Source organism: Heliangelus exortis, chromosome 1 (genome assembly GCF_036169615.1).
Source record: "Heliangelus exortis chromosome 1, bHelExo1.hap1, whole genome shotgun sequence".
NCBI classification, from domain to species: domain Eukaryota; kingdom Metazoa; phylum Chordata; class Aves; order Apodiformes; family Trochilidae; genus Heliangelus; species Heliangelus exortis.
The window spans coordinates 13989044-14005108 of record NC_092422.1 but is presented as its reverse complement, the minus strand read 5'-3'; the positions used below and the strand labels follow the sequence as shown (position 1 = coordinate 14005108).

Below are 16065 nucleotides of genomic sequence, written 5' to 3'. Positions count from 1 at the left end.
TAATTTTGCAGATGACAATAAGTTGGGAGAGAGTGTTGGTCTGCCTGAAGGTAGAAATTCTGTACAGCAGGACCTGGACAGGCAGGATTGATGGGCTGAGGCCATTTACATGAGGTTCAACAAGGCCAAGTGCCGGGTTTTGCACTTGAGTTGCAACAACCCCAGGCAATGCTACAGGCTTAAGGAACAGTGACTGGAAAGCTGCCCAGAGGAAAAGGACCTGAAGATGTTGAACAACAGGCACTGAATATGAGCCAGCAGTGTGCTCAGGTGGCCAAGAAGGCCAAAAAGCCAGCACCCTGACTTGCATAAGGAACAGCATGGCCAGCAGGAGTGGGGAAGTGATGGTGCCCCTGGACTCAGCACTGGTGAGGCTGCACCTCGAGTGCTGTGTTCAGTTCCCACACCACAAGAAAGCTATTGAGGTGCTGGAGCAAGCCCAGAGAAGGACAATGAGGCTGGTGAAGAGTCTGGAGTGTAAGTCTGACAAGGAGTCTTTGAAGGAACAGAAGCTGTTCAGTTTGCAGAAGACAAAGCTTGGTCTCAACAGCTACCTGAAAGAAGGATGTAGTGAGGTGGGGGACAGTCTCTACCTACTAACAAGAAAGAGAATGAGAGGAAACGGCCTCAAGTTGCACCAGGGAAGGTGTGGATTAGATATTAGAGCAAACTTCTTCACTGAAAGGGTAACTAAACAATAGATCAGACTGAGCAGGATCGGGGTTGAATCAGCATCTCTGGAGGGGTTTAAAAGATGATAGATATGGTCCTTAGCAAAATGGACTTTTACACCGGACTCAGTAGAGGTTGGAGTTGAAGATCTTCAAGGTCTTTTCCAACCAGAATGATTCTGTGACTCTGTGGGAAGAGAAATAAGATGACCTGAAGTGGATGTGCACAGTCAGGCTGTTTAACCACCCCACATAGGTTACCTGCAGCTAACTGAAATCCCACAGCTTCATTTCAGGGATGTGCTTTGCAAAGTTATTCTCTGTCCAAAATTAAAACCAGGAGAACAACACTGTGTCATTATCCAAGTGTGGAAGAGAAGCTGTGGATGCCTCCTCCCTGGAAGTCCCAGGGAAGGGAAGTCCCTTTGGAAAGCACCAAAGAAGGGCTTTGAGCAACCTGGTCTAGTGGGAGGTGCCCCTGCCCATGCTGGGGGAGTGGAACTACATGATCCTGAAGGTTCCTTCCAATCCAAACCATGATTCTATGATTCTAAGTTCAAACGCACATTTTTTTGTCTGTTTTAGTGTGAAGTACACACTTGTTAGTGTGCCACCAAGTGCGTTGCATCACATAAAGAGTACTAAATATTTAATAACATAGGCTGTCTGTAGTACAAGGAAATTATCTCATGTTACTTTAACTTCTAAAATCTTCCCGTGCTATGACATTTCTCACCTCTGGCTGGTTTGATTTTTCTCTCATTACCACTACAAGGTGCTGCCACTAGATGTCAGGTCACGACGGGGCTCTACAATCCCCACGGATCAGATTAAACGATGAATTAAAGGAAAGTTTTGCACAGTGAAGGGGGAATGGCTGGGGAAAAAAAAAAGAAAAAAGAAGAAAAAAAAAAGAAAGAGAAAAAAAAAAAAGAAAGAGAAAAAATTAACTTTACTGATCTTTAGCTTCTGGCTGTATGAAACTATTGGTTTTCTATGAAGAATCACACTGCTGTGACACACAAGAATGCAAGAAAACTCCTGAAGCCACATTCTGAAGCAGCTTTCAATATGAACCCTGATTCATTACAGAAACTTTTAAGCATTATCACAATGCTAACACTAAATAATTATAGAAAACAGAGACACAGAACTTACCCAGTGCAAATTAAAACCATATAAAGAAAAAAAAAAAAAGATCAGGTCCAGATTTTTCTGTCATTATAGACTTACCTATATTTACAACTCATCCTACTCTATAGCTTGGTCCTTCAGCCCCATGCTCAGAGCTAAATTATTCTTACTACTGGGCTAGGTAGTTATGCTTATACCTAAGAATGTTGGGTGAATGATACTAAAACCAAAGCTGATGTCAGACTTTTCCCTTCATAACTATGGAAGGAAAGACATGGGACAGAATGCATAAAACATAGAAATCATGAGTTAATTGCTTGGGACGAGAAAGGGATTTAAAATTGCATCATATTTGCAGGGGGCACTCATCTTGAAAGCACAGAGAAGCAGACCATGGGAACAAACAGTCCATGGAAAGAGTTTACTCATCTTGCAGTCTCAAGGACTTCCTTTGAAATGATCCTTAAAATTTACACCCAGGAGCCAGATGATTCCTGGGCTACCTGGTGAGAAACAGCATAACAATGTGGGATATTAAATAATTCTAAAATGTAGAAATGTGAAATGTGAAATCCTACATTAGGAGATGTATCTGAGGTCAGTTTCAAAAGTGAACACTACATGAACAGACTAATAAGCTTTAATCCCAAGCAAACTTATCCTCAACTATAAGGAAAAGGATAAAATCTTACTCTTTCAAATCTAGACTCAGTAAATCCTGAATGAATTATTTCTGACCTATCATTGTGTAGAAGGAGATAGAAAACCAAAGTTTGATCTGTCACTATCTGTGACATAATTTAATAAAATAGCACAATCCACAGTTTTTACTACTGGCCACTGAGGATCTACACACACACATAAATTTATTATGCTGCTCATTGTTGTGGTTTGCCAAGGACCTGCTGGGTGACACTTTCCCTGCTGTGTGTCAGGAGGCTGTATAACCCTAAGGTGTGATTGCTGGTTTAATTCTAAGCCCATCCTGGAGATCTCTGCAGTATCAGCACTGGAACAATTACCAAGTTGTAGTGTTGTGGAGAAAAACCCTGAGAGGCCTGTGGGTCATACTGGTTCCTTGTCTACAGAAGAGAAAATTAAGCAATGTTAGAGAAGTTACAATCTTAAGCAATGTTAGAGAAGTTACAATCTACACTGTTAAAATATTACCTTGGTCCCTGGTACAGCTTTGTCCTGGACAAAAGAGCATTTGGACATGATTCAAGAGTCAGTTCAGAGACTTTCCACAAGAAGCAACCTGCATGTTGCCCTGTTTGAAAGATAATTTTAGATAAGAGGAAAGTGGTTGCAGTCCTATTTATTTTATCAGTATACTGATACTGTTCTTTGCACCTTGATGGCTTGCCACACTCATGTGGCACAGTTTCTCTGTTTTGTGCAATTTTCAATGTTTTGTATGGTTTCACTGGGAAATATGTAAAAGCTGATTTTCTTTGTGGCAGTAAGTTTTTGGAAGATATGAAAACCACGTGTTTCCGTAAGATTTTATTGTCCAGTTGAGATGAAGGAGATGAAAACTTTTTTCCTCCAAAGAGGTTAAATCATTACTGCACTCAAGTTACCAATAAGTTCATTTATGTATGTGGGGGAAGACTCTGACTTCAAAAGATTGTCATATCTTGACTAAAAAACAGTCTGAGAGGTCTGTGGGACAGGTCATCATTCCCCCCTTTACAAAGAATCCTTTGAAAGCAAGGCCATACTTTGACTTGGACTTGATACCTCCTGAGCAGGCACTTCAGCTGCTGGGGAGGGTGAAGAAGGATGTATGTGCATTCTGGGGGAGCATCAATCAAATTACCACTTGGAAGAAGGCAACCAGTGGTTGATTGGGTTCATTTCACCCCAAGTTTACAGCAGAAATCCCGGCCTCTAATTCTCCTGACCTGGAACAACTCCTTTTCATGGCCTGCTACAAAACCAGAGACCGTAGGGACCAAGAACCCCTTCTGTGAAAAATTTGAAGTTCTTTCAGATAACAATTAATCTTCATTCTTCTTAAATCCAGTTTCCCTTGAGCTTTCCAGATGTACAGTCAGCAAGGTTTTGGAGCAACAGACCATTGAAACCCCCTACATTTCAGACACATTTCACCACTGCCTAGCAAAAGCTGGGAGGGAGTCACGTAGGATTTCACGAAACTTGTGCTGTAGTAGCACTTGGGCAAAAAAAAAAAAAAGATTGTCAGCAATATACTATGGAAAACAAGGAAAACTTCCTTAAAAAAACATAGTTGATGTGATTTTCATTTTTCATCAGGAAGTGAAAAATGCCCCAGATTTCATAAACTGATTGCCATATCCTTTGTGGCCTGTGATTCATCTCCTAGATCTATGGAAGGTAGAATTTCCTTTAACAAATTTTTTATTGCTATTCAGTCTCTCATTCTGAGGCTTAGAGAAGAGACACCACAAGCAGAAAAGCCTGAAAGACCAGGGATACCATGACTATAGCTGGACTAGTGCATTAATCAGTGCTGGGGGACTGATCTCCAGCTGCATATGTAACCAACATGACCAGATCAAAGAGGAACCATAGGACTAATATGTTGAGGCTACTAGACTGAAGCATATGGATGGGACCATTCTCTGGCAACAGAGAAGCCAACAAGCATGAAACAGCTCACGCCCAGGCTATTAAACTCCTTTAATCTCTGAAATAAGTTGCCCACATCCAAAACAGTTATTGGGAATCATTCCTGACCCACGACATGTCCTGTATAGCACCTGGGAACTCTTCAGAGGCTTAGGCCAAGATGAAACCACAAAAGAGCCACTCCAGAAACTTTACAGTATAGAGGATTTGGATCTAGTGCCTGGCAATGGTTTTGGCACCACAATATTCAGATACCAGCCCTAGCCTGAGCATCTCCCCGTATCTCAAATACCATCAAACACCAGGCTCACAGATGCCAGTGCAGCAGCTTCCAGCTGCCCACCAGGCAAAATGATTTCTGCTCTTCTCACCTAATCTCAGACCTATTAATTTTATGCCCACTTAGTTAGTTGACATTTAATGTTATGCCTACTGGTGTGACAAGAGAACTTAGATGACTTTGATAAGAATCTGAATCAGAGTTGAAGCTGCTGCAACCATTTCACAAGAAGAAACATAACAGTGGTTTATAGAAAGCTGTGACACCCAAGTAAAAAAAAAAAAAGGCAAGAAATGATAAAGCAGATTATCCTTTGGACACTCATTCATACTCATTCAAAACAGATGTGGAATAATTTTGTCTATAGGTAGGAGGAGCATACACAAGATCACCTTGGAGAGCTGTCCCAGTAAAACTGCACAGAAAAATTTTAGACACACAGACAAGCATATGGATAGATGTACATGTGCATATCTTCATGTAACTTGGAGGAGGAACCAGCCAATATTCAAAACCAGTATTCTAAAGAAGCCTCATTTAGAAAAGCTGTAAAATCTTTGTAGGAGTTATTAAATTCACTTTACTTATTAAATACAGAGCATGTGTATTTTCTGGCATAAAGCTGGGTAATAAAATAGATGAGGATGAAATTAACCAGATGTGTGTATTGCTGTGGTTAATACCTAGCAAAGCTGCTATTGAGTACATCCAACCTTCCTCAAAGACTAACATTAGAAGAAGCATCAAAGTTTTAAATCTGATTTTTCATTTTATTACCTAACAGAAATCTTACTTTTCTATTTCTGGCCTATGTTGCCCATATTTTTAAAGGTATGAAAAGGTCTAACTGCCCCCATGCAAACTGTATTATGTAAAACAGACAATCCAAGTGGAATTGCCCAAAACCTACTGCATAGGTGAGGAGCAAAGGTTGTTAGGCAGCCATAGAGGGGGCACTGGGAGTGAGCAAGTGTAAGGGCTGCACACTTATGTGATGGAGAAACAGCAGAAAGAGGCAGGAAGGGTTTGGTTATTGTCTTATTGCTCTTCATACACCACCAGTATTCTGAAGAGCTGCCTCTCACTTTCTGATTTCACATATTCAGAGATCTCTATCAAAGGCACTGTTTATATCTCATTTATTGATGGCAGTGGAGAAGTCTTGCCGTTCCAAATAAATGTTCAATAATTTGGAAAAAAGCAGCATTAACACTGGTTCATTTATAATAATTGTTTCTTACTCCAAATCTACAATGAAAAGAAAAAAAAATAACCCCAAATTATGAGTTATTTAGAGTTCAGAGGAATCAGCAGCAAGGTAAACACAGCAGTAGAATTTACTGGCATGTATTTAACTGCACAGCAAATAGGCCTGATCCTACCACCATGTCCTCTGTGGAAGTAAGGAAGTTAATATAAACCCAATGTCTGTTTCCAAAATAGTATTTTTATTGATTTATTTCTGTGAGAAAACTGATATTTCCTGACCAGCTCCTTTAACAAAGACTCTGACATGTATTAGCTCCACATCTGAGCCATGAAATCATCAGATATAATGATGATTTGTATATAATTCTGCATTTAATTTAACATTTTTCTCCATATTAGTTTTGAACTCACTCTCTTCAGCTTTGTTCTGAAAAACCCACAGCACACAAAAACTAAGAGGTATCAATTAGGAAAACTTTTACAAAATTATTGCACAACTGAAAATTGCCTGGAAATTTTAAAAAATTAAATTATTGAAAAAGACTTGAAAAATGACTTGAAAAATCTCATACAATCATAGCTCCAGCACGAAAGCTTTAAATCCCAATTACTAGACTTTATAGGAATACCACATGGCTGTGACAAGGAAGACAGAAATCTCTATATTTTGTTGAAGATAATTTCTTGTCATAGTAATAATTTCTTGTTATTCAATGTGACAACTAGGAAAGATACCCTGCTAGACTTGTTACTTGTGAATGAGGAGGCTTTATCAGAGATATGATGGGAGGTAGCTCTCTTGGCTACAGTTATCACAAAACGGTTGAGCTTAAAATTCCCTATATAATGAAAAAATAGTTGAGCAGTGTTGCTATTCTGGATTTTAATAGAGCAAACTTTAAGCTATACAGGAAGCTACTTAGCAATGTTCCCTGAAAATCTTTTCTTTGTTTTTGGAGGGCTTAGGTCTCCACAAATTCTGATCAGTTTTTAAGCACAGGAGCAGTCAATTCCATTAAACTGTAAATCAAGCAAGTAGGGCAAAAATACTTTTCTTTTTTTTTTTTAATACAAATAACTTGTCTAGAGCTAAGCAAATTTGTTAGAGCCAGGCATGCAGTTTTCCCTGTGGCAGGTAGCAATAGCTACTGATAAGTATTCAACACAAAACATGTTCTGCAGATGTTCAGAGGTATCATTCCACAGCAGATGGTGCTCACTGAGGATCACATCTCATACATTCAGACATCCCCAGCAGCAGCATCTGCTTCTGGGAGCTCTGTCTAGAGATGATTGTGAAACCTTTCTCAGTGACTCAGCAACAAATACATAAATGTGGGTTTGCCAACAGACATTTTAGCCCACAGGCAGCAGCAGAAGCATACCATGAGAGCAGACAGGATGTGACAAGCAGGAGGTTGAATCCCAGAAATTTTTCACCACAATTTTTTTCACAGCAAGGTAAAAATGTAGGTGAATGCATTTGTCTGTTCTGCCTGAAACATTGACATTCAGGCTGAAACACTGACATTCAAGCTACGTGTAGATAAAACATCTCAGGAACAGCTTAGATTTGCAGTAGGTCGGAGCTCAGCACATTGTATAGGAACAGGGTAAATCCTAAGATTCAGCAAGCTTCAAGCTACTCACACTTTTAATGGCACCCAAGCAATGCAGTTTAAAGCTGACCTGACTGTTTTTGAATGTCACAGCTTTCAAAGCAGACTACTGATCTATCTTAAGTAAGATTAGAAACTGGTTTGATCATGATGGTTAAGTCCATCCTGTTTATCTTTAGAAAAATCACTTGCCACGTGAGAGGCTTGGGGGTATTCAGAACACCTCTGTGGGGTGGTACATATGAGTCAGGACACATGCTAAGGTCATGTTCTCTGGAGAGGCACCTAAAGGCCAGGTAATTTATTCTAGGGCCTTTCAAATAGCACTTGATGCTTATCTTTAGACAGCTGCATCAAGCTGTAGCTTAATGCCAAAGACTCTGATACCAAAGACATACACATAGAATAAGAAGGCATGAAACAAAACAAATGGGGACTTGTATGCTTCTGGAGAAGCACCTGAAAGCCATCCAGGACACTGCACCTCACATTTCTTTATGTAATTATATGTGGGCAATTGAATTTCACCCCTAAGTTAGCTCTGAATTGAGGTTCAGATACTGGATTTGGTATCTAAACATAATATAGTTGTCTACATGAAATTAGGCAATGGAGATCTAGTCAATACACTGGAAGAGTCTAGAGAACTGATCAAATGTAAATGTCTATTCCTGGTCATCTCTCATCTGATGTCATAGGTCTTAATTCTGCCAGAGCTCTCAAATCAGGACTTTGCCACTCATAAAACTTCCACTTGGCAGCCAAAAGCTTGCCTCTTGAGTTCAGTGTCTAATTCCCCTGCACCTTTGGGGCTTCTACACAAATTTGAGAATCCTATATTAGACACCATTGTATTAAAACAAACAAGTGTCTGGCTGTGAATTTGTGCTTAAAGTTGACTCCCCAGATTTAGCATGCCCATTTCCTTTTTCCTTCTTAATATTAAGGACTTATTTACTTCTTTTCTGGTCCAAAACCTGTGGAGATGACAGAGAGAAGGAAAATCTGATTAATATTATGAAAAACAGTTCCTAGATTGGCTGCTGTATCAGTCCTAAGCAGATCATCAGACAGAAGTAGAAGAAAGAAGAGAAAGTAGAAAGAAGTAGAGAAGTTACTTCTTTTCTAATCTTTTCTTTTTATGTAAAGAAAGGAATACCACAAGGTAGCCCATCAATATAAAATTATTGCAATAAATACATGAGTGTTGGCATTTTGAAGATCTTCAGTCTCATCTTTCTACCCACAATCACCTCCAGTGAAATTCAATGAGAAATCCATTCTGACCACTTCCTTAACACCTGCATTTCCAGGGAAGTAGGTGACATAATGGGAAACCGTGGAAGAAGCTGTGACAAATCTGTTCTGTATGGAACAGCAAACATAATCCAGAGAGAGCCACGCTCTGAAGGAAGGATCTCTGTTCTGGATTAGTGTTACGCAAGGCACATAAGCAGAGCAGCAAATATTCACACCCCTCCAAGTGATTAATCATTGGAGTGCAGTCTACAGCCTCCTCAGTCTGACCTTTCATCATAGAATCATAGAATCATAGAATTGGCTGGGTTGGAAGGGACCTCAGAGATCATCAAGTCCAACCCTTGAAATAGTATAATCTGATTTCATCAAGGAAAAGGTGATGACAGAGCAGAAGGTAATTGCCTCTTCTCCATTTTAGTTTGGAAGAACTTATTCTGTGATCTTACGAATAAGGCCCGACAGAGTAACAATACAATTATTTAGTTGAAAACAATGAGTTTGCATATCACTCACTGAAATCCTGGGGAAGCACGGGTAAAGTGTGGATATGACTGAAGTCTGGTGATTTTTGTTGTCATCCTGTTGTCACAGTTGTTTGCATTATCTAACAAAAAAAAAGGGGGGGAGAGTTATTTTTTTATATGCAGGTTGTTTATTCCTCCCAGTGTGCCTTTGTACACCAACCACAAATTTCTTCAGAAACTCTTCCAGGCATCACTCCTTAAACAACTGCCAGAAGACTGACCAATGGGTCAGGCTTGCAGAGAAATTGCAGATGTGTCAGATACTTGCACCTAACAGAATTCAAGCAAGAGATTCTCTGCCTCTGTTCATTTCCTTATATGACAGAAAAAGACATTTTAACCCCCAGAAGAGCCTGGGACCAAGATATAAGTGAGTCATAAAAACTGTTATGCCTCCCTTTAGAATTGTGGAGCCTACACAGAAGACAAACATATTTCATTTCAGGTATCTGCAAATGCCTAGAAATTAATGATTTTTAGTCTTCTGTCCCACTTCTTGTGAATGAATCTTGCTTTCTATCTACTTCAGAACAAAGCCAAGTGGGAAAAAAATGCTTTGATCAAAATTTGGCAAAAATTTTTCGCTGTGCGGGACTACTACAAATATCCTTCATTTCTGCACATCCAAACGGGAATCCTTCATACACATCCCTTTAGATTCAGTTGTCAACAGTGAAAACCAAAATTTTTTTCATCTCTGGCTCTATCAGCAAGAAAGTATAAGCAAGATTTGTCAAGCATGCTGATAAAAGGGAACAGTTATTTACTGCTGTTACGGAATTTAGCACTGAAAATCAGTGTGAGAACATAAGGAAAGGGTTGTCAAGAATTGAAGAGGCTTGTTTAAAGCAACAAGGCTATAAGAAAACATGGTAACTCTTTGAAAGTGTCTATAAAAGACTGACTAAGATAAAGGTGGATTACTTTTTCCAAAATAAGAAGTGCAGGTGCCATTTTAACAGATGAATTCTCCATCTAAGATTAAGAGTCTGGTTTTTTTTCTGTAATACACCTCCTAGAGCCATAGCACTATCCCTCCCCTGGAACAGAAAAAGGAAAACAAGACATTTAATCAAATTTAACTCTGTTGGTAGAGATGTAAGAGGACTAATTACTCTGTGCATGAAATTGAACTTCTTCTGGCATAAAATGAACGAAATTATTGATTTGGTGCCTGTACATATTCTAGGTTATTGAGTAAAAATATTTTTAAACACCAAAATAGCTAAATAAATAAAGACAATGTGTGATAAGTATAAATTATTAAAGAAAACATTTGTGGACTTACAAGCTAGCAGTTAGTTCATATCTATAATTCTTGTATTTGATTTTTTTTTTCATGGACTGGTAAATATACCAAGAATCCTGTGAGTTAACTGGATTTTAAGAGCTCTAGCAAGATGCTGTGCACTGATATTTGTGTTGGTTTTATTTTCTCTTTGAAGAGATATATTGTGTCTGCTTTTCAGCTTGTCCTCATTTCTTTAAAGGCAAAATGGAACAGTGACAGTGCTCCTCAGTAACATCTTTTTCTCACTGAAGGTTGATGCACAGACAGTCTATAATGCAATAGTTCTTAATATTTTTTTCTCTCTGGCAGCTGGTGAGTGGAGTGAAGAGACCTGAAGGGAAATACAGGACTTACTGAAATCACCAATTTTTATCACTGCCCCCAAGGAGTAACTGGTATCCCCTTGAGACTTCTTGAAGCCAGCATCCCAAAGCCTTGCTTACACATACAATTTATAGAAATTTGAAGTGTATTTCACCACGCTTAAACAACCAAAATACTGCACAATAAGTCCATTATGTAAGTATTTTCCTCATTTTGAAGCTTCTCATACCCTGTGATTTATAATAATGGCTCTCATATTATTCTTGCATGGTACAAAGTAGTATAATTCAGACAAAACTAAGAAAGCACTGTGTACTCTGGCTCAGCTTGGGGGTCACAGAAAGGCTCTGCACTGTGCCCAACCAGTCACCCACATTTTTATCAACCCTTCATTTAAATATTTTCTCCCTCTCTGGAGACCCCACAGGCAAGTACTGCAGTACAGCACACTCATATCTAGAAAGCCAAGGCACCTTCAGTCTCTAGGTTCATGTTGCCAGGTACCATGTTACCAGTGAATGTGGTTCAGGACAGAAATATTTGTCACTGCTGTCATCTCCCATTTTTTTATTGCTGTTGTACCTTATAAAATTTGAGGATAAATACTGAAAATACTGAACTTCTAGTGTAACCTGAGCATATCCAGCATGGAAGGACTTAAAGGATGGGGTCTCCCCACATGAATGGAAAGCATGGAGAAAGATTTTTGGCAAGAAAAGCCTCTTCATAGATGTCCTTCAAAATGTTCACTTGGAGCCTCTGTAAGGGAGAGTTGCTGCCTGCTGAAACCCCCTGTCCAAGCCTGGCTGTTAATCTAGATGAGATTGCTCCTAAATGGTCACACTGGCCCTTCACAGGTGCTCTGTTCCTTGCTACACTTTTGGGTCTTCAGCTGCACAGCTCAAGTCAGAAGTTACCTGCTGGGAGCAGCTGTGTATGCCTGGGGCAAAGCAATATAAAGCTGAATTCTTTGGCACTTAGCTTGGGTCAGCCTCTGAAGGAGCTCTCCCGACCTCTCCCCAGAAAGGGACTGAGGAACCTAGACTTTTAGAGGACTATCGTTTAGGTTAATACCTACTTTATTTTACTTCATATTTTTATTTTTACTAATATCTTGTAGCTTAAAGATTAACTATAGGAACCTTCTCTGGAGGATAAGGACAACCCTTCTGGAGAAGAACAACCCTTCCTTAACCCAGAAGGAACTCGTTAATGATCTGTTTCTGCACCTAGACACACCCAAGTCCATGGGGCCAGGTGGGATTCACCCAAGAGTGCTGAGAGAGCTGGCAGGGAAGCTCACTAAGCCTCTCTTCGTCATCCTCCTCTCTCTTCATCCTCCTCTCTCTTCATCAACTCCTGGTCAACAGGAAAGGTCCCAGATGACTGGAGGGTGGTTAATGTGATGCTCACCTACAAGAAGGGCTAGAAGCAGGATCCAGGGAACAACAGACCTGTCAGCCTGACCTTGGCACTGGGAAAGATCATGGAGAGGATCATCCTGAGTGAGCTCTCATGGCAAGTAAAGGGCAGCCAAGGGATCGGGCCCAGCCAGCATGGGTTTATAAAAGAGAGGTTTTGCTTAACCAACCTGATATCTTTCTGTGACCACATGATCCACCTTCTGGGTGAGGGGAGGCTGTAGACGTTGTCTACCAGGATTCTGGTAAGGATTTTGATACCATCTCCCACAGTATTTTCTTTGAGAAGCTGGCAAACCATGGCACAGACAAGTGTACTCTTCACTGGGTAAATACCAGGCTGGATGGCCTTGCCAAGAGAGTTGTGATTGATGGGGTGAATTCGAGTTGGCAGCCAGTCACCTGTGGTGTCCCTCAGGGCTCAGTTTTGGGGCCATTCTTGTTTAATATCTTTATCAATGATCTGGACAAGGGGACTGAGAGTAAGTTTGCAGACGACACTAAATTGGGTGGGAGCATTGATCTGCTTGAGGTTAGGAAGGTTCTACAGAGGGTCCTGGACAGGTTGGATCAATGGACCAAGGCCAATTGGATGAGGATCAATAAGGCCAAGTGCTGGGTCCTGCATTTTGGTCACAACCCCAGGCTTGGGAAAGAGTGGCTGGAAAGCTCCTAAGAAGAAAAGAACCTTGGGAGTGCTGGTGGGCTGCTGGATCAACATGAGGCAGCAGTGTGCCCAGGTGGCCAAGAAGGCCAACAGCATCCTGGATTGTACCAGGAATTGTGGCCAGCAGGAGAAGGGAAGAGATCTTGCCTCTGTACTTAGCATTGGTGAGGCTGCACCTTGAGTAATGTGTTCAGTTCTGGGCCTTTCACCACAAGAAGGACATTGAGGTGCTGGAATGTGTCCAGAGGAGAGTTACCAAGGTGGTAAGGGGCCTGTAGAACAAGTCTTATGAGGAGCAGCTGAAGGGGTGTGTGTACGGTTGGTCTCGGTGATCTCAGAGGTCCCTTCTAACCATCACTGTTCTGGGATCCTGGGATTCTCTTTCTCCTCCTCTTTGCTAACCCAGATGGTCCCTTACCTCCTGAAACTGGCTTTATATCAGCCTAAGCCCTTGCTTTAAAGTGCTCAAAATGAATGCAAAGGAGATGTAAAATGGTTACCAAGAAAATCTGTAATGCCTTGCTGTGAAAGACATTCTGGTTCAGAGCTGTTAGGCAAACACACTTCATAAATTTGCCAAGTTTTGTTTTGAAGACACTTCAATTATTGCTCTTTTCACACAGAAAGCTGTTACAGGCCTTCATTCTTCTACTATTTAGAAATCTACTTGTTATTTGTCTTCTGTTTTTTTCCACATCATTTTCTATATGCTATAAATTTAATTAGCTTTGCTCTATTTAAATCTCTGAGACATACATGAAGAAAAAAATTGTGTCCCCTCTTCATTGGAACAATGTGAATCTCTGCCAACTTGTGGTGTTTGGATTTTATCTGTGAAATTAACAGCTGCTCTCCCCATACACAGACATACAAAATTACTCCACAACAGAAAGCAAAGACCATGTTCCATAAAATTCAGCAGATCTAGCTCAGCTGATACCAGATGATGGTAAAAGGAAATAGAAGTCCAGCTCAATAAATAATGGACTTCTGTGGAATTAGGTCATTGTTATGGTAAAAAATGCAGTCATTAATTACTTTGCAGCCATCATCATCATCATGACTTGGCTTGGCTTCACAAACGAAGATTTAAGAAGGGCTCTACCCACGTAGATTAATCATCTTTCATTTTCAAGAAACTTGGGATTGTAGAAATAACTGTAAGATACATTTTAAATTACAACTATGTACCCTAATGTGTATTTAGATACCACTATTATCAGTGCCACATCTTTCTTCAATTAAAACTTAAACATTTTTCTCACTTTTTCACTTTGTCATCTACACTTGTCTTCTAGTTTCTTCAGCTAACTTTATACAGAGTATCAATGTGTATATATGATGTAGCACTTAATTTCTGTAGTTTTAAGAGTCTTGAGTGGTACTGCACCTATGTATTACTGCTACAGGGTGCAAGAAAAGCTGCTACAGTGATAAACTATATTCAGAGGTATTTAGGAGCATACTTCTGTCCTCAGTCTGTAAAGTTACTGAACTTTTCATTCAGTAACTTCCTAAGCACTTACTGCAGGTAACTTGGTGGTGGATTATTCTGCAGATTCAGGAGTATAGTTAGTACACAGAATAAATGAAAGCCTGTTTTCACAAGGACCTTTGTAGCACATGGAGGCTTTGGATGGTCAGAAAGGAAATTGGCTCATGTGTTTGGGCCTGCTCCTGAAGGAGATATACACCGTGATGGGAATGCAAAATTAATTCTTCTGCTGTATAGTGCGAAAACTGGGGATAAAAAAAATGGGGGAAAGAGGGAATTCTACTTTTGTGGCTGAGCCTGGTTAGAGAAAGTCTTCATCACGTTTTCTTCAGAGACATCTTGTATCAAGACAAAAATTCCCCAGCAGTTGCTTCGTATTTCTTCCTAATCATAGTCATGTTCTGCTTCCCTGTGACTCACTTACTTCAGCTTTTGAAACTGCTTTTTCTCCTCTTCATCAGCTGCACTGTTCTTCAATGGTGATAACCTGCACTTTGTTGCTGCTTGTGAGTTTGACTACTCTGCCTTCTCCATTCAAAAAGCAATCATATCTGAAGCAATCAAGTACCAAAACCACAGCATTCCTGGGCCACTACTCCCCCTTGAGGATCCACATGAATAAATGTGTAAATAATAATCAATGGGTAAATAAATCAGTGAATTATTTGAGCTACGTTTTGCAGTTCCGTGCTCAGTGTATCAAAGCACACTTTTCATTACCAAACAGGCCTTGCTGCCAAGAGCATCATCAGGTTTAATATAGAAATACAAAGATGAGTTAAGGAGTGGAGAGAATGCTAGCACAATGCTAATGTTTGTGAACCCAAGGATTTCATTCTGAAAGCAAACACGAAGTTTGAGGAAGCTGTAAAATGTGCCAAACCCAGCAAATCCTTCCTGGTACATACCTCTTTATGTCTGTGCTTTCAAGTAGAGAAGTGAAATTCAACAGACACAGTTACTTCTTCAGATCCGCACCACCACAGATCCCCTGCACAGCATCTCAGGCTGCAAACATAACACACTTTATTTAACATTAGCATAGAAACACTCTCTCCCCTTCCTGGCTGCTGTACAAAATCAACAGCAAATGTGTAATCAAGAAATATTTTTCTCCCTTCTCAATAGATCTCATAAGGAATCAAATCTATTTGGATTATCCTGGTCCCATTGAAATCTCCAGCAAAGCTGCCACTGACTTTAAGAAACACACAATAATACCTTACTAGATGAGGTCCAAGAACTCCATGACAGACAGCTGCAGATGCTTGGAAAGTAAAAGACAGAGGATGTAGACAATAGGTCTTGCCCTGGCAACTACCTATATTGTTTGGTCAAATACATTAAATATATGTTCATTGTTCATTTTATATCACCTAGGAATGATCAATCCAAGTCCTCATGTGAAACTAACTTAACATTTAGCCTTAGTAATTTGGGAGCAAAGTGTTGTATTATTCAGAAGAGGGTACAGTAAATACTATGCTCATTCTGCAATACAGAAAGAACAAATGCTGTCATTCCAGAAGAAAGGGGACTTCCTGATTCATTCTT

At 40.1% G+C, this 16065-nt stretch overlaps 1 long non-coding RNA gene across 1 annotated transcript in view; it reads right to left on the bottom strand.

Moving 5' to 3' along the window:
• Positions 1-7966: 7966 nt before the first annotated feature.
• Positions 7967-16065, bottom strand: part of LOC139791924 (uncharacterized) — a 51237-nt gene continuing 43138 nt past the window's right edge. The window contains exons 3-5 of the long non-coding RNA XR_011724087.1: positions 15420-15519; positions 9303-9393; positions 7967-8506 (exon numbers count right to left, since the gene is read on the bottom strand). This is a non-coding gene — a long non-coding RNA (uncharacterized lncRNA). The remainder of the gene's footprint in view (positions 8507-9302; positions 9394-15419; positions 15520-16065) is intronic.